General features: G+C 37.1%; 1 protein-coding gene across 1 annotated transcript in view; it reads right to left on the bottom strand.

Annotated features, from left to right (window-relative positions):
- Positions 1–20,197, bottom strand: part of LOC6578010 — a 76,331-nt gene that overhangs the window by 23,976 nt on the left and 32,158 nt on the right. The gene's annotated exons all lie outside the window — the stretch shown is intronic.

The raw sequence follows: 20,197 nt of genomic DNA, 5'->3' as shown, positions 1-20,197 counted from the left end.
AGTCTTAGCTGCAGTCAAAAGGTAAGCTCAGTTGTAATACTTGAATATTTGAGTGAAATAATACAAGGAACAAGCTTTGAGTAAATTGTTTCTCTAGCCACGCAAATTCGTAGAACAATATTTGCTGTCATAAGAAAGCTTGTTGAATGTAATTTTTAATATTTAAGCACTGATTAAGCACACTTCATTTGCCATTTCAGACTGAACAAACAAGGCAGCAAATATATTTATTTCTCTGAGTTTATTTTATTTTATTCTACATTTTTTGCGCAAGCTGTATTTATTTTTTATATTCAGTAAGCACGAACGAGCGCGGGTGTCTGTAAATAAACATAAATAATATAATAATGCGTAGCGGGCTGCACAATATAAAAGAAAATATGTGCCAGGCCATTGCATTTGGACAAAAGGCTCAACATAATTTGCATGACAGGATTTGCGGAGGACGTTGCCCAGAAGCGAAACAGCAACAGCAGCAACAGCAACAGTAACAGCGCCAACAAACGAGTGTCACAACAATGCCAGTTGCCATAAAATGAAAAATCTCCCAGCAAACTGCAAACAGCAGCAGCCACAACTACAACAACAACAAGAGCAATAACAAACAACAGGCTGCGACAATTTTCGTGATTTATTGCGAACTGCTCCTTGCTGCTGGCAGGGCACTCGCAGTCGCAGTCGCAGTCTGGCGGCTTTTGGGTCCGGTTTGCAGCTTAGTTAAAAGGTGTATTTCCTGCCAAAGACCCGATGCCGATGCCGATGCCGAGGCAGCAACAGAAACCGAAAGTAATTTATGGGCCAAGCCCAGGCGCTGACTCCCAACAATGCAGCCAACAATCTGATTAGGTTTTGTCTCTACTTCTGCCCAGGACAATGCTGTTAAGCTCTCTTTTGCGTATGTGTGCGTGTGTGCAAATTGAAAGGATCCTATGGCAACCAAAAGAGATGCGCAACACATGAATTTCTCGTCAGTGTACGTTATCGGGTATTGATGGCTGCACATATCCTGCAGGCAAACCGGATTGTTGCTCATTAACATTCCCGTTAAACTGATTGAGGCATGTCGTATCTGATAAGAGTTGATAGATAGTCGATAGAAGATGCGGTTGGCAGAAGTAGCAGTAGATATATAAAAGCATTATTGGTAATTTCTAATTACAGTAGATAAGTATGAAGAGCATTGGGAGCTGTTGCCGTACAAGTATTGAAACTCGTTATACTACCATTATACTACTCATACTACTCCATAAGTAAGAATATAAAAAGGCATATTACTGTCAATAGTAAAAACAATTAGTAGTCACTACTCTACTATACAAGAAGAAGTAATGCAGCAGTGTCAGCAATAGTAGTTAAAGTTATGACAGCAGCAGCAGTAGTGGTAATAGTAGATTTAAATCTGTAAAAGTAGAACAGTTGTAGAAATAGTAGGAATTATAGATATATATAGTAGTAAAAGTAGAAGTAATGTAACTAAAACTAGAGTAGCAATAATGGTATAGGTAAAAGCTATAGCTGCCGAAAAAGCAGAGTAGTAGCAGGAGTGGTCAAAGTAGAGTAGTAGTAATAGTCGTCGTATTAATAATAGTATTATTAATTGGTACAGAAGCAGAAATACATAGTAGAAATTGTAATAGTGGCAGTAAGAGTAAAGTAGTAGTACAGAAAAGTAGTAAAGAAAAGTAGTAATAGTTTTAATCGTAATAAAAATAATCATAATAATATAATAATAATAATAGTAATAATAATAGTAGAAGTAATAGTAGTAGTTATGATAGCAGTAAAAGTATAGTAGAAGTATTAGAAGTAGAGTGTAGTAGCTAAATACTAGTAGCTGCAGAAAAATCGCAGTATTACTAGTAGTAATTATATAATAGTCGCAGGAGTGTTAATAATAAAGCTGTAGTAATAATAGTTGAAGAGAGGGAATGCAGTATTACAGTAGTAGGAGAAATAATAGAGTTAGAATTAAAGTTCGTTATAAAAGAAATAGTAGTCCTCCTAATAATTGTCATCTTTTGGCTCTAAAATAGCTATAGAAATAGCTAAAGCTTATTGAAGCTAAACTTTAAGTATATTATTAAAATTATTGTAATAATAGAGGTAAGATAAGATAGATTTAGAGGTGAAAGAAAACATTAAATAGTACAAATAGTAACAGCTGCACTGAGTGAGAAATAGTAGTGACTGTCGAAATGTAGCTCGTTGCATAACATAGAATGAGTAAGAGTAAATAAAGCAAACAAAATAATCTTAAAGTAGTACTTGGCTTCCGTTCTATTCCATTAAATCTACCACCTGTAAATACTGCTGTTTTTTGCCGGAAATACAAATCCTTGCTCATATAATAGTTTGCATTCATAAGCGAAATGCAGTCGCGTAGCAGAGTGCTGACGGTGCACAGATATTTTTCGCTTTATGCAACACGGTGCTCCACATAAGCAACACGTTAGCAGTTATGTGGAGGGTGCTGCCTAGGAAACCACTCCTTACATCTTTTAGCAGCCCCTCAAACTCTTTTGAAACTGCACACAGAACCCGTAATCCAATTCCATGAACTTGGCAGTTGTTGTTATTCAATAGTTAGCCGGCTTTACGGCTAACAAATTGCGCAACATTTGCACGCTTTTAGCGCTGGGGCATTGTCACGTTGGGAGAGAGAGAGATAGAGAGAGAGAGAGTGCGTAGGTCAAAAGCAATTCAGTTGGCAACTTGTTTACTTCGAGAGTTTGGGCGAAAGTTTTATGTGTCGCTGCAACAGGATCAAAGTTATTGCATATCCCGGCGGCCCAGCCAGGGGGCAGAAGCAAAAGCAATCAGCATGCAAATGCATTTGGGGACGGCCAATATATATTCCAATAGAATCTGCAGAGCTCGGGACGCTAGTTGATGGAGCAGTAAGCGAGAAATATCGAGCACAATAAGCCACTGAGACTGAGACCAAGCGACAGCGATTCACAAACAGCGCAACAAAGTATGCAACGGTATTAAAATGCAAATACCCTGTAAGAAATGGGTATCGATGAGGAAGGGATGGTGCCATTCGATTACAGTTCAAAATACAAAGAGGTTTACTAAATACAATTGGATGTAAAGAACTCAACTTTGAGTTTCTTTAAGCTAAACTCCCTTTATAATTATACAATTTGAATTAATAATATATAAATAATATTAATAATATATAATTAATAACTTTAATAAGAATATAATTAGAAACATAAATATGACTCAAGAAAAATCTTTCTCATACAATGGTTATCGTATACAGGGTATCTTTCGGCGGGCACTTCAGACCATCGCCTTTCGGTGTTCTTTTCAATTGCATTGTTCACTTTAGAGATCTAGGAATAGTTGCAACTGTGTGGCCAAGCCGCACTCAATACGGAAAAACAAAAGACTTTTGCCGAGCTGCAAGGACAATTGCAGGCCTCCGACCATATTTCAAGGATACTAGCCAGACGTAACGAGACGAGGACGAGGACGAGCACTGTGGCTCAACCAAGCTTAAAGGCTAAGGCCAGGGCTGAACTGCGGCTGCAGCTATGGCAAGGTTATTGCTGCTGACGGAAACGAAATGCCGCCGGGGTATGAATACGGAACGGAGAATGACTAACGGCAAACTTATTGAAATATGAGTGAAATAATATCAACATCAAAACATTACAATAAATACTTAATAAGAATCATAATAACATGGCACGCACAACTTGGCCAAAAGAAAATAACTAAAAGTATGACAACTCGGATGGAGTATGTCCGTACACGGCGCAACAGCGTGCAATGTGGCGTGTACGCAACGAGCCAGAACTTTTTATACTCATTCTCGAAAGTTGAATCGGTATATTGGTTTCTTGCAATGTTAGTCCATCAGTCCGTCTGTCAATATGACGACACTATTGAAGCTACCGGAAATTTGGAATATATTTTCGGGCTTAGAATCCAAAATAAATTAGATTTGGTGGATCTGGCAGCTTTGGGGCTGGGAATGAGTGTTATGCAGTCGATAACGCCCGACTATAACAGTTCTTTGTTTTGTGTCCAATTTGTGTACAAATTGAAAGCAAACAAGTGAGAGTGGCTTAGATTGAGATTTGTTGAAGAGGAAATACCCTCTAAGGCAAGATAACAGAAAAAAATTATGTGGGAGTATATTCATTGTGTCTTTGTAGACCTCAAATCATAGACATTTTAATATGAACAATCATCCATGAATATAAAAAAAAATTATTAGTAAAACAGGTGGCCGAAAATGCATTCTAATTTTAGATGTTAATATTCGCGAATCACTTTAACGATATTTTTCGATATTAATCATATTGAGTAGCTTTGGAAAACTCGCATTTAAATAAATAACAATAAATATTATTCTCATCGATTATGAAATTTAAATTGGAGTTTAACTTGACTAACTTTGTCAATCAAGCCTCACGGCAGTTGGACAAGTTGTACAATCTTTTACCGACACAACTACCGACACCCCATCTGAATTCTTATAAAAAGTTGCAGCTAAAGCACATAGAGTAGGTCCCGTGATACAGCAGGTAAACAGGTAGGAGATAAAACTTTATGGAAACATGGCAGCACGTTTCGGTCCCTCTGCTGGCCGGCCCCAGTTTGGCAGCCAATTATGGCCAGAACTCGGGCCAAAAGAAAAGTGTGCATGTCCCCTCACCCATACTTACACACACACACACACAATGAACACCAAAATTAGATTCTATTGACAGCTGTGAAGTGAATATTTGCCATTAGATTGTACAAACAGAATCGTTGAGAACTGTTTATCCACATACCCAAAAAATTTTGGCTGTTTGCCCAACGCTTTGAATCGTGTGAATGTTGAGTAAATAAAAATCGTATTCGTTTATTATTCGTCAAGTTCCCATGGCATTTAACTACTTTACTGTAAAAGCAAATATTACCTAATCGCCGTGGGACTGTGCAAAAAATGACAGCTAATTGGAGTTCTTTTTCAATAAAAAAAATTTATTACATTTAAAAACTCTATTATTAGAATGCTAAATATATTTAAATAGGTAACTGAAGTGATATAAGACAAAGTGTGAAAATTAATATATACAAATATATGAGTGTATGCGATATTTTTATCTGGATATAATACAACTTTGTAATTTGAGAAATTCTAGATCAATTTACTTTTATTTAAACAAAAAAAAAAAAAAAAAAAAAAAATTAATTACTTTTGTAAGATTTACTTCTTGGAAAATGTGAAAATTAGGAATACTTTCAGTAAAGTACGATACCTTCTGAACTCCCATCCACAGCTAGAGAGCAATAAAAACACTTTTCACCTACAACTTGACTCTTCGAAAATCCAATTAAATTTCTATCAGAGAGCAACTCCAATATGTCCAGAGCTTGCTATCAGTCGTTAATGGAGCTTACACTCGCTCTCTTAATGAGCATCGTCTTCATTATTAGGCTGCCATGATAATAGTCATATGATAAGCTAGCACAGTTTTGGCGCTATTTAGGAGATGCGCATCTAAACTGGAGGACGCGGCATCCTTGGCCCGGCGCAGGTCATCCGGCGCATCCTGCCGTCCATTTTCACCAATTACAGATGTCTGGCTGGTCCCAGGGCGAACATAACTACAATTCGGGCATTTCACGCTATGCGGGCTCTATTAATAGGGCGAGCTAACAAGGGGCGGCCAGCTGGGCAACTGGGCAGCGGGCGTGGCAGAGGATATCCTGCGTAGCAATCGAGCTGAGACTTTGTGACAGTTCTCTATGTGTTTGGCTGCTTTTCATTTCCTTATTTATTCAACAAGTTCCGCTGCGAACGGGCAAACTAGGACTTGGCGACACGCACCAAATGGAAGGACCTTCAGGTCGAGGGCGACGAGGGAGGGAGGGAGAGGGACAGGCATGGTGGCAGACGAAGGTTTCACAGGCAGTTTTATGTGCTTATAATCACATTTTTTTCGGTATTTGTCGCTGCTCGGCATCGATTTGTTCGACATTTGTTGCATGCCACAAGGACACGCATACCTTACCGTAGCCCCCCCTCGCCCCCTTGCAGCCCATCCTGTCACCTGTTCCTTGCGTGCCTTCTCTTTGAGTTGACTTTTGGGCCCTTTTACTTTAGTGGCATTTATTTTGTCACATGTTATTTATGTCCTCGGAATGCCTAGGACGGACTTGGAGCAAATAGTTGGAATGGGATTGGGGCAGGGTGGTTAGCGGCGGGTGGTGCTCGGGGGCTGCAGTATTTGAGGAGCTGTAAGCCTGTAAGTGCGTGTTTATTTGCTTGGCCGCGCTGTGGCAGTGGCTTTTGCGGGCCTGGCTTAGAGGTATTTTCTTTTTCGGCACCTTATCGAAGTGCTGCAGCAGCCAAAGCGCTCGCATCCTTGTAATTGGAACAAGGGTTTCTCTCATCTGAGTGAGTCTGTGTGCGTAAATGTGTGTGTGTCTGAGTGTGTGCTTATGACAAGCTCATTTAATATTTATTAAATTTGTGCGCTCTCCTGTTTCATTTTCATTTGGCACGTACCAAAACACACATTTGTTAAGTTTGCTTTATTCGAGTGCCTTTTTACTTCACAGAGCGTCTCATTAGTTTTCTCAATGGCTTTCGGCTACCATATGACTGGAACATTTCCTTAAGAAATTACTGAACTATTTATATTTGTTTGATTAAATACTCTCAAGTTCCAGACTTAAAGGATTTTCTACACTGCAACTGCATGAATAATTAAACCCAACAAGCGAAGAGAAAATGTAAAACATATTAATAAGTTCCTCCTCTTTTTATTTAAGATTATATTTTGTGAGCTTTCAGTTGTCATAGTTGCTTAAATGACTGACTAAATATCATTATTTATTTATTTGCCTGTAAATATTTACTTTAAGGCTTAAGTGTGGCCAGTTTAAGATTGTTTTATTTTGAAAGAGTTTATTCCGTTTCCTTCTTTTTTGAAGTCGGCCAGGTATGCTGGCTGCAACCACGCCTCTCGCCTTTTCCCTTTTAAGCTAACGCCTCTGCTATGCCCCTGGCAACCGAGTTATGTAATTAAAAACTTTGACCAGAGCTGAAAATAGTTTTCATAAATTTTTTCCTCTTGCATTTTTAAGGGTTTGAAAAAAATAATTAAAAAACACGCCTGCGGCAATAACAAAACACACGAAACTACTAAGTAAATGAAGTAAATGCTAACTGAAATCCGCTTTAAAGAACCGCTTAAACAGGTGACAAAAACACACACACACAAACAAGTACGAACGAGCAGGTGAAAAAGCCCAGAAATTCGATTAAGGTAAAGGCAATAAAAAAGAACTAAACGAAGCAAGAGCGTGTGCAACAGCCATTGAATAAATACGAATACGAATATGAATATGAATGCGAATGCGTGAATATGAATAACTATAAATGAGTGTTGCGTGAGCATAAATGGAAATAATGAAATAATGAACTGTTGAGAAGGTTCCCAGACAGATCGCATCGCACATTTTGTGGTTGGACTTTGTTGCCCTCCCTCTCTATCTCTCCGTCTCCGTCTCCCTCTCTCTTTTTCTCTACCACTTACTTTAAAGATTTTTGACTACTGTGAACCTTACGATTAAGTACAGGGCAGCTGCTATTGTTGTATATTCACAGTTCATTCAACCTGCAATTGTTGCGGAACAAGATTTTCGATGCCGAAACTGACACCGGCTGAAGAACTTTTGAACTAACGATGCGCGAGGGAAAAGAAGAGGAAGCGAAGGGGGAATGAAAGAAACGTTTACTCGTGAGTTTTACTCAAGAGATAGAGAGACATTACTTTAATTATTTCGTAAATGACTTTCATCCCAGATGTATTTCAGTAATGAAATAATTGAAATCTAATGAAGTGAACTTTAATTAAATTTAGCTTCATAATTTACATACCCTAGAAAGCAAATAATATACATATATATATATATATATATAATATACAATTTAACATAAAATAGCAAATATTCTAAAAATGGTAAAAAAAAAAGGCCGCAAATATTTGCCCAGTATTAATTGAAATTCCCGCGCTGGGCGGGCAGTCTTATTTATCTCATAAATGCAATGCGAAAACTTTCCCATTTTAGCTGTAAAATTGTAAATTGAATAGTATTCACTCTCCGCATCTAAGTCAGGACTTTCCCGAATTCATCGCGTCCTTAAATTTTTATCAATATACAAATTTATGTTACGCCTGTTAACATGTTTAAAAAAGAACTTGGTTTTTGCTGCAGAGAATATTTTGTTGGTCCCTTTCCAACATCCCTCAGTATTTGTGTCTAAAATCACGTTTAGGTGAGGGTTTGTAAGTGCTCATATAATTATCTGATATTCCAATTTTTGGTTCCCACAATAATTATTCAAAATCATCAATATGGAATATGTAAGTTTAATAAATATTTGTTCTATTTAATAATTTGATTTAACATCTTTCATATTTCTGATAAATACTATTAGATATTTTTATTATTTTTATTTCATATTTATATTTATATATTTCCTTCAGTTTTCTCTAATTCAGCTTCACTTTTTTTACCATTAAATTCAATTCGTTTAAATTTTAGTATACAGGCATATCCATTTGATTTGCAAATATATTCAATAAATATTATAATGTTGGCACTAGAACAATTTTGACCTATTTTTATTATATATCACAAATTATATAAACAATGCCTTCCTCTCTCTCTCTCTCTCTCAGTTATCATTTGGCATTCATGTATTATACAACATTTAAACCAAGCACGAATTCCATAAATATTGTCCGAATCAAACAATATTTATAATTGAAACATTATTTTGTGACAATAAGGTTTGTAAACTAAATAATAATTGGCGAGACTCTTAGATCGAATTTCCTTCAGCTATTATATTATCATATAACATGGAATAATTAGATTTCACTTTAATTTATATGTTAATCAAAAAACACCCGTCATCAGCGACCTATTGTGAAACAATAGCTAACAAATAAATGTATACTTATATGAACATATATTCTATAACACAGACACATACATATGTTGTATGTGTATTTGTCTTTATGCTTGTATTGGATGTGTACATGGCTAGCAACATAATTTGCATATGAATAAAAATAAGCAATAAGCAAACTAGCAAACCAACTAAGCTGAACCAGCCCCAAACTCATTCAACGAACCAGAACCAGAACCAGAACAAGAGCCTGAGTCCGAGTTGGAGTCAGAGGCCGAGCTAGAGCGGGAATGAGAGCGGGAACGAGAACAAGTGCAACAGGCAGTCGGCTCGATAAACGGGCCAAGAAAACAGCAGCAACAACAAAACTTTTGGCAACAGCTGCTGCCTAATAACCAAGACAACAAGCCACACCAAAGCCAAGTAAGCGTGCCTTAGATGGGAGTATGGCACTTGAAAATACCCTACAAATGGAGAAGTAAATTTTGAATGATTATTTTATTTCAGTTAAAATGTAGATCTTAAACTCAGACAATAATAATAATACAAAACTTAAATTTTCTAATTTTTTTTTTCTGACTTTTAGAATATTACAAAATAATAATTTAAAATTCATATACGAATATAGTATTAATAAATTAGTATTCATAAATTTTATAGTATTAATAAATTTTTAAGAATTTGTTTTTTGAATTTTAGAAAATTCCTAATTGTAATATTCTATTTTATATAATATAGAGAAATTAATGATTTATAAAGTCACAAGTTCATAACATAATCCCTTACTCCTTTACTGACTGTGACATGCATGTGCAGCAACATATTATGCCTTGACTTGGCCATATCAAATGGATTGAGGGTATTAGCAAAAAAGACCAAAAAAACAACAAAAAGTAAACTCGTTGCACTCGACCAAGTGCCACAGTGTCGAGCTCCAGCTCCAGCTCCAGCCCCAACAGTTGTCTGCAGTGTGCGTTGATTCAGCTGCTGCTTCTTCTTTGAACCGGGGAAGTCTTGCCGGTCCCCACACTCTCGCAACATCTTCTTCTTGTGTGTTGCGCAACAAGTTAGCTTGGTTCGCTTTTTAAGGCCAAGACCAAAAAGTCAAGCAACTTGCGAGCAACGGTTTCCAGCCACAACGTGTTATTTGTTGTTGTTGCTTCTGCTGCTTCAGCTGCTGTTTATTCACTTGACTTCTAATGCACTCAAAGGAAATGGGGCTACCAGTAGCAACCGGCATTGGCAACAGGTAACAGCAACAACAGCCAGCCGGCTCTGTTATAATGATAACAGCAGCAGCATAGTAGAAACTAAATTAGCGATGCTTGACGAGAAAATACCCTGTAAATAGCTGGGCGACACGTAGTCTGATAGCTTAGCTCTCACTGCTACCAACACGTTGCAACGTTAAGAGAACAGAGCTTAAAATGTTTTCCAAGAAGTAACCTGATACATATACTATACAGTTTCTATAATACATATTTATTTTAAAACACATTTGAATAATTCACCTCATATATAAAATACTCAATTTGATCAATAAAAGATATTTATGTGCTATGACACTAAATAATCCTGCAACACAGATTTGTAGTCCACGTCTAGTATATACCTTACTCATTGCGATTAATTACAGGGAATGTCAACAACAACAGCAGCGGAAGCAATAAGATTCTGTCTTTTATATGGAGCAGCAGACGAGACGAGTCAAAAGTGCACTGGGATTACGTACATATGTATGTATGTATGTATGCTGTACGGTATAAAGCCGTCGAGTGGAGTGGAAGGGGGGCGGACAGAGTAACTTTTAGACAGACGCTTGAGTAATGCCAATGGGCTCGTTATGCCCATAACGGATGTGCGTATGCGCTCTCTTTCACACCCGCTGTGCACTCAAGCCGAAGCTAAGCCGCTTTGACGTGCGCAAAAAGGTTTCGGGCGCATTTTGCTTGTAAGTAGGTGAGCTGCAGACGACAGCCGGGGAGGGGATATTGAGGAGTTGGGGAAATGTGTCGTGAATTACCGCTATAAAATGCTGAGTACATTTAAGGGATTGCATCAGACAATTGTCCATTAATTGACATGACACAAGAGTTCTTTAATTAAAGAACAAAAACTAGGTCACATTTCTACAATACATCGCTGCGGATTGAGTCACAGCTGGTTTTATAGATGAACGGATATAAATTAAATTGCTTCTATACCCATTTGAGCCAATTTGTGTCAAATAATAAACTTTGAGAATTAATTATATATATAATTGCGATCTATAATAACTTGTTGATATTTAAATGCACCTTAAACTTTACAAATAGAATTCAAATTCGAATTTTCTTAGCTAATTTATATATATGTAATTTGTATATGTATATGTATAAATGTACATGTATTTTTTCGGCTTTTTAGATTTTTTTAATTACTTTAAACATTTTTGCTTCACGCAGTCCTTTATTAAAGCAGCGCTTAAATTGAAGTCATATTTTTCTTGCTTGCTTTTCGTTTTCTCTCTCTCTTTCTCTCTCAATTTCTATGCGCTCTGTATCCACCTCTATTTTTTATACTCATTCACGAAAGTGAATCAGTATATTGGTTTTGTGCAATGTCCGTCTTGCTGTCCGTCCGTCTGTCCGTCTGTCCGTCTGTCCGTCCGTCCGTCTGTCCGTCTGTCCGTATGAACGCAATCTATTTCGGCGCTATAGAAGCTAGAGACTTGAAATTTGGAACACATACTCGTGTATATCTCCGATTTATAAAGTGTTAAAATTTTCCCGATCCGCCCACTAGGGGCGTGGCAAATCGGAAAATGCATTTTCCGATATACCAGAAATCATGTTTGTTGAAGAACTAGAAAGCTGAAATTTGGTATGTAGGTCCGCGTTGACCACCCAAGATCACGAGCTATGGCGGATATATCTACGCCCATTGGGGGCGTGGCAAATCGGATAAAACTGTATCTCCTAAAGTTGTTAACCTAGAATGCTGAAATTTTGCACGTCAGCTAATGGTATGATTCTATAAAGTCTGAAGATAAATTATAAGTCTACGCCCATTGGGGGCGTGGCAAATCGGACCTGAAGATATAGTGATTTTTTAAATTCTCCTATATTTTGGACACTATTGATGGCAGAGACCGCAAATTTTGTATATATACTCGGTCTGATCACCCAAGACCAAAAAGTTTTGTCGGATATATGTCCGCCCACAGGGGGCGTGGCAAACCGCAAAAGTTTATATCTCCTAAAGTATAATAGCTAGAAGCTTCAAATTTAGATAGTTGAGTTACTGGTAGCCTCCTCTATCGATTCCCCAAAAATAATGTTTACGCCTCTTTAGGGGCGTGGCATATCGAAAAATACCCTGTAATTTTCACATTTTTTGAGGGTAAGCATTCAAACTTTGCAGTCAGGGTACCGTTATCTCTTGCTAAAAACTGACCAAAAATGAGGTGTCTACGCCCAGTTGGGGCGTGGCAAGTCGGAAAAACCTGTATATTCTACAGTATTAGAGCGAAACTTAATTACTAAATTGTTGATGGGATGTGAATGAGTATTCCGCAGTCGGTAACGCCCGACTGCAACGTTCTTACTTGTTTTGTCTTTGAGAGCAGCACTTTCATGGGCTAAAAGGGTCAAGCCAGAGCAGCCTAAAGAGACGTGTTTTGGCTCTTCATTTCGTTGATTCTTCCCCGGCGCCCTCTACTCTATATATAACAGCAAATGAGCAAACCAAAGAGCAGCCTGTTAAAACCGTAGCATTAAAAGCAAAAGCGACAACAACAGCAAGCATAACAACAGCAACAGTTAAGTAGGCGCAGCACAAAGCAGAGAGCAAAGCAAAGTCAAGCCAAAGCTGCTTACTACTTGGTTTGCGTTTGTTTCTGTTTCTGTTTTGGTTTCGCATTGCATGTGTATGTGTACTCGCAGTATGTGTATGTGTGTACATGTGTGTAAGTTGTTGTTGTTTTTCTAGCCGTTTGCCTAGCATGTCAACAAATTTGCTGATTAGAGAGAACAGATTGCGTAGGTAAGTCTACATACATATGTGTGTGTGTGTGTCATAGCAAGAGGGTGTCCTACGATTACATTGCAAAAACACAAAGCGCAGCAGCCGTTTCATTTTGTGTCCCACTGTAAGTTTGCACAACTGTGACTTATTTGTATTTGGATTTTGCTTTTGGAGCGGCGACACGACGCATTGCATAACCGCTACAAAAATACAACTACAGCAATAGCAACAACAACAATAATACGTCCAAAAATACACCCACAAAAACAGCGGCAAACGCAACCGGTTTTCCATCTCCATCTCTGTCTCTATCTCCCTCTCTGACTCCATCTTCGCCGTTGTCTCGTTTTCGGCAAATAAAAGCAATCAAATATACATATAACTGAAACGAAGCAAAACTTCAATTGTATTGCAGCTGCAGACATTGCGGCCGCTGCCGCCAGGGGGCGCCACGCATGTTAACCCACTGCCCTCGGTTCGTTTGCTAACGACAGCGTACAATAATTATGCCAATTTTGAAGTGCGATTCGTCGGGTATCTTGACTATGCCAGTCAGTTGAGTGAAGAGGTAAAACAACAATGAAAATATTGTTGAACAAACTGAATATAGTGTATATGTTTATGAACAATATATAATGTAATAATATAATATATTCAAAGTATATACATACAATTTGCTTCTGGTCTTATTAACTAAAGTGTAATTGTTATATATTAATGTACATATGAACATGTTCGCTGTATAACTGTAATCTCCCTCTTCAGCACCCATTGTATTGTATTTGAATATGTACATTTAATAATTCCGTTCCTTTTTCTGTCTTTTTCTTTTAGAATAGTGGGTATGTTGGATGAGAATACAACATTTATTTGTATTTTATTGACTATTCCTTTTGTTTTTGACAGGGTATGTGGAATTCGCCTTTACTGCACTTAGCTCTCTTTCTCTCACTTTTCCGCTGTATTTTCTTGTACCGTAATTTTACGGCACGTTACATTTAACTTTGCCTAAAAGCAAGAAACGGCAGAGGCAATACAAAAATGCAAAACAAAACAGCAAAAAAACTCGTTTGCTGCTGCTGCAACTTTTTTCCTTTTGCGTGGCAGCCGCAGCGTGTGGCGAGTGCGTGCGTCCGCAATCAGCGGCCACATCAGCCGGTCTCTCAAATGGCTGAGGAAAACCCTCAGTGGAAGCCGCCTTTGGGCCATGTTTTGCCTCTCAGCTGGCTGTGGTTTTTTATCTTTTAATTTGCTCTCAGTTTGTCCAATGCAGAAGGCGGCGGAAGAAAATTCTAGGGCTGTCTGCGACTCTGTGGCTGTTGCTGCTGCCACTTTTTGTGGCATCAACTTTTGCAACTTTCACAATGTGCTAAGTGCGTTCTCTGATTTATATGACACGAGAGAAGTGGCACGATAATGTCATTCGCAACAGTCTTGCAACAAAAAGTTGCAAATGCAACAGCCCTTGCCCCACTCCAGTGAAACTTTTCTACTTTAAAAATAATTGAAAAATACTTGAGATGAAGCAAGAAGTACTCGAAGAACACTGAAATTACCAGGATTAGCTAGAGTCAAGCTTTAGCCTTTGCTAATTCCAATTTTCAAAAAGTTTTTCCCTCCACTCAGTACACAGAAAATTTAAAAAAGCGGCAAAAACACATGTCCAATTACTAAATCTTATGGTTTAACAGCAGTAGAATGAACCAGCAGAATAGCTTTGCCATAGGGATTGACTAAAATCCTGCAACAGCTATCATTAATATCCAAAGTGCTAGTTACTACCCAGATATCAGTTTCGTAGTACTTAGAACTCAGTATGGGCTCATATCAGCCTCATAACATCACATTAAATATATTTAGTATATTTAATACAAACATCAAATTTCCACTAAGTTCAACTACTAAACACAGAACACATAGAGCACTACGATTAGTGGTTCAACTATAAGTATATTCCTTCCCTCCGTTATTCAGTCTGAATCAGAATTGAAATAATTCAGTTTTTCATTTGCAGCATTTCTGCATTCCTTAAGTTTAATAGGAATTATAAGTGCTATGATGAAAACACAGAACTTCCAGAGATTTCAGTCGGACATTGTAAAATTAGCTGAGCTTTGCTTGGAAAGCAGCCAAGCATAAAACTTACTTTTTGTTGTCAGTGGCAAAAATATTTCAAGAATTTTCAAATGGGAGAAACTTTCACTATTCATAGGAAATGTATCTGCCCAGTCACTGCGAGCAATCAACTGCTCCTAATTGCCTCATTAACGCACACAATGGAACGAAGGCAAACGGAAAATGAATTCATCTTGGCCAGGTAATTAGAACAGAGAAAAAACGCAGAGAAAGACAGAAAGAGACAAAGACGAGCAAAAAGTCGCATTTCATGCTGGCAGAGCGAAAACTTAAGCAATTATATTACAGTTCTCTATAGAGAGACCTGCTCATAATTTATCCCAAGAGCTATATCAAATATTTTACACACGTAACACGCATCAGGTATACCGCATACGTCACCCAAATGAAAACAAAATAAAACTGTTTATTACGTTGACAATGAAAACGAAAAGTAAAAAGCCAAAGACAAAAAAGAAAATAAATACAAAATTAAGATTTGCTGTTGGCTTTGCTTTTTGTTGGCTCTGTCACAATTGGGTGCAAACTTTCCACGCACTGTGGCTGCATTATCAAAGTCATGTCTTGTGCTCTTTCCGCTTATTAAACACTCAACAATGCACAAGTTTACAAATTGTTGGACAAAAAGCAGATTGGAGCCTGCCCGACTAGGGGATACCCTGTGGATAGTATTTAATAAATGATTCTCTGAATGAAAGTGACTGACAAAGGCTTACATAGGTCAAAAATCTACATTATTTAGATGCTAATGCTAGAGCTATAGTAGAGATGAGCTATATTTATATGTCACATCATCTAAGCTAATAACTGATAGTAAATAGCTTAAGCACTAGCAGCATATGAGATGATATGCAATGTATAATATATAAATAATTTGTACTATCCTAGCTAAATCTACTTTTTATTTTAATACAGCTCCCATAAAATCTCATTTGAATATCGGTTCTGTTATAAGTCCAGTCTATCGACTTTATGTACCAACCGATTCTATTATACTTCTGTGTGCATCAATCGATTCTGTTATAATTCTAGTATATCGATTATATGCCTTATCCGACAGCTATCGATCAAATACGAATAAATGCAAATATTTGATCTAGATTCCAGACCTAATACGGTTTTTATGCCCCGGCCACAAATTTTAAGACTTGCTGCATCTTCTTACTCTCTAAACTCTTTTAGATTACCCCACTTCCTACATGGTATGCAAAACAAACACACTTACCTTGGCGACAATTTCTTTCAACACTTTCTTGAGCAAGCAACATGAACAACAACAACAATAACAACAATTTTCGCGACTCATTAAAATCAAGCCAAATCGCACAAAAACTCATAAGAGCCATAAAAATAAAAAGTTGTCTCTGCAATGGCTGTAATATTAATGTAAATAATAGTGTTAACAATTGCACACACACCTACTGCACACCTGTTTTGGTGGGTGGCCCTTTGTCAACTGAGGTTTTTTTTTACAAAAACTGTGTTTATGGTCGTTTCAATTGGCCAATGGGTTAGCCACAAATGGGCAACATGAATAAAGGCTCATACAAATATATATATATAATTTATATGTTTATAAATATATTTATGTCTTGTTGTGCCATCATCTGCAATTAGCAAACATAATTGATAATAACAATTTGGCATTGGGGTTTTTCTTTGTCGAAACTTTTTGCAATGCATTTTACGTAAGCGTTAAGCTTAGCAGTTTCCCCGCCATCTCTTTTGCTCCCTTCCACTTGATTTCCGCAATGCTTGGCGTAGGCGCCTTCGGCTCGCCCTACAGTCGCATCGTTTCGCCATCCTCATCATCATTATTACATCTACTCAACTATTTACAACTGGAACAACATTTTCATTGCCTTCTGCTTCACAAAGACACGCTCTTGACTTTAATATATATTTTCAGGCTTAGCCTGATCCGAGAGCTTAGAGGAGACAACGGCCAATCAAGAGCAGAAGTGCATAGTTAAAGTACCCATTAAACAGATCGTGGGAAAGCATTATTATATAGAACCCATAAGCATTCGTGGAAGTAATCAAGAGAGGTAGTTAACCCAACTAAGCTACATATACCATAAGCAAATGGCTCTTGACATTGAGTTTTCTCTTCACATATGCATAAAAATACGATGAGGAAGTTGCGGTGCCAAAAATTAGATATAATCAAATCTCTCCCTCTATAAATAGATGAACTTATATTTTATTTAGTGTATTGATGTATTGATATATATTGAATAATATATTAATGTATAAATATATACTGATATGCCTGCTGTTTCGATATCAGTTGCACTTAACTGAATGAAATAGCTTTAAAGATATTCAAATAAATTCAAGTCTATTGTAAAGCCCTTCGTATGGTATACTTAATTAGATATTGCAGCGGCGAAGTTTTGCACCTCTAGCTGGCTGGATGACAACTTATTAGAGCGTAAACGTGGTCATAAATTCTCATTCTAATTCTAATTACATATCAACGCAGTTGGTGGAGTGAAGCAGCGCGCAAAGTTTTTGTAAGTTGACAGCGGGTAAGAAGTAGAATTAATTAGGAAAATACTTTTTCTGGAAGCTGAAAAATTGCGCGAAATCATATTTCATGAGGCGACCCATTCAAGAGAGATGGACGCAAGAGGAAGAAAAAGGTAGTCCGACCTATAATGCGGGTTCGCGCGTCAAGTCTTACTGTGCTCCGTCGGGCAGCTAATTAAATAAATCTCAGCCTGGGCTCTCGTCACGAGCTGCATTACGCAAGTTGAAAAAGAAAAACTTCTTGCTCGGCCAGTTTTTACCTTTTACGGGGCGGCGATTTACATAATTTTTTATATTATTTCATATGATGATTATTATTATTATTTTCATGATTATTATGATTATTGTTTGCGCCTTGTTTGGCTCGCGGCGATGAGCGCACGTCACATTTTGACGTCGCTCCAACCATATTTGCCAGAGTCTAAATCCAATACGTCTTTGACTGTATACCCTGTAACATACCCTCTAATTGAGGATGGGAGTTTATATACAGAGTTATATATAGTGAAGTTGGAAATAACATGCTTTCCAGTATTCCATTACGGAGCTAAATATCTTTAATCTACGAGATGATTGGAACCAACACAGCAAAAAAAGTATAACAGAAATCATATAAATTATATATAGTTTTTCTAATAGACAAGATAAAATATCAATATCGATATTTATCGATTAGCCACGAACTTTTGCAATAGCCATAAACATAATCTTTAATAGATAATAAAAAATTGGCAGATCTCTTCATGTAAAACAAATTCACTAATACATAATTACTCTCCCTTAGTTACATAAAATAACACAACTTGAATATGCCCGCTTGGTTCATTGCTCAATGGGCATTAAAACCGGCTGCCACCATTACGTCTATGGCATTAGCTTTTACTCTTGGCTCTTGGCTCTTGGCCATGCGTCAGAAACGTATCCAAAAAAAATTAAAAAAAAAAAAGCCAAAAAGAGACTGGCTTGTTCGCTGCTTTGTTATCTGCTATTCTTCTTGTTCTTCTCGCGAATTCTAATTTAATAACGAGCAAATCTACAAGTTACTTAATTTGTTGTTGTTAAACTTTTGGTTTCAATGTCCGCTAAAAAAAAAAAAATTTAAATAAGGCGGCTCTCTTTTGTGTATTTAATTTTTTTTTTTTAGCACATTCCATCAAATTATTGCACAAAAAAAAAGAAGACTTTTGAATGTATTATAAAATTGAATTAATTTTGTGTGGGCGTGTCGAGGCAATTATCAATAGGCTTTGATCCATCAAAGCTGTTTGCGTGCTAACAAATTCACGCTTTATTCATTTCAAAGGAAGAGAATGACTTTATTAGGAATCGAATCAGCGGTCAATAAATAGAAACAGATAACATGAACATGATTTACATATATCTGTATTACATTATAATATATTATATTATATTATGTTATATTATATTATTTTAAAATATATATTAATCTAAAGAAAACATTTTATATATCATATTATAGTCATTAAAGTTCTTAAGAAGTTCCAGCTATCGATTCTTTTATGCACTGAACTTGTCGGTAAACAGACTTCCGAAGTTTATTTTGTTTGGAGAAAGACTTCATTTTGTTGAGAATCATTAGAAATTCTGAAGAATGTTTTATGATAAATTTTACAAATACAAATATTTTAAACTATAAGTAGAAAGAAATCTTTGTAATGCTACAATAATTTATTTAAATAAAAGTTTATTCATACGTTCAACCAGTTGAAAATGGGAAATGAGGCTTTGCTTTTGTTTGCTTTTTAAACAAAATTTTACAAATCAATATATCAATTATAAATAATAAATAAAATTATTAATTATTATGAATAACAAGTTCTATGAATTAATTCAATTGAATTTTTGTCGATTTGATTCTTTAAATTTGAATGAATTTGATTTTACTTCTTGTTTAATTTAAATTGTATATATTTTCTGGCAGCATTCAAAATACTTTTTAAAATGGGCGCTGCGAACCTTTATTTACTGTTATTTATTCATATTATTTTGGCAACATTGTTAAGCTGTGCACAATTGCTTTTTCTGCTTCTGCTGCTGCTCCTGCTGCTGCTGCTGCTGATGCTGTGCACGTGCCAATGGAAATAATTTAAATTTATTATGCTGGCCAAATAACGTGGAGCCGTGCATTATGTATACGCAGCGAGCAACTTGCCAGAGATGGGTACTCGGGTGTTGTGACTGCCGCCTGCCAGCCGAGCTGCACAACGGCTCATATTTTGTGTGCTAATTTGCAGTTGAATGGCGCTTAAATGCAGCAGCATCGCGCTGCATTGCCTTGAGTAACCATGACATCCCCCATGGGGCAGGAGCAGCTTCACGTTACGTGACATGACAGTAATTAACATAATAATCCATTTTGCAGCTTTGGGGCAACCACTGAAAAGAGCAACGCCTGCTGCCTGTTGCCCGTTTTGATGAAATGAGACCCTCTTTGTGGACCTGCTGCTCCAGCTGGAGCTGTTGAGCTGCAACTGGGTTAACTAGCTGGGCGTCTGCAGGTTAAGCCGCTGCATCACGACCGTGGCCACGATTCTGGGCGATTCTGGGCTCGGGCACGTTCAATTTAATCGC

This window comes from Drosophila mojavensis, unplaced genomic scaffold, assembly GCF_018153725.1.
Source record: "Drosophila mojavensis isolate 15081-1352.22 unplaced genomic scaffold, ASM1815372v1 contig_49, whole genome shotgun sequence".
NCBI classification, from domain to species: Eukaryota; Metazoa; Arthropoda; class Insecta; order Diptera; family Drosophilidae; genus Drosophila; species Drosophila mojavensis.
The sequence above is the reverse complement of the archived record's forward strand: the minus strand, read 5'-3'. Positions and strand labels throughout refer to the sequence as shown.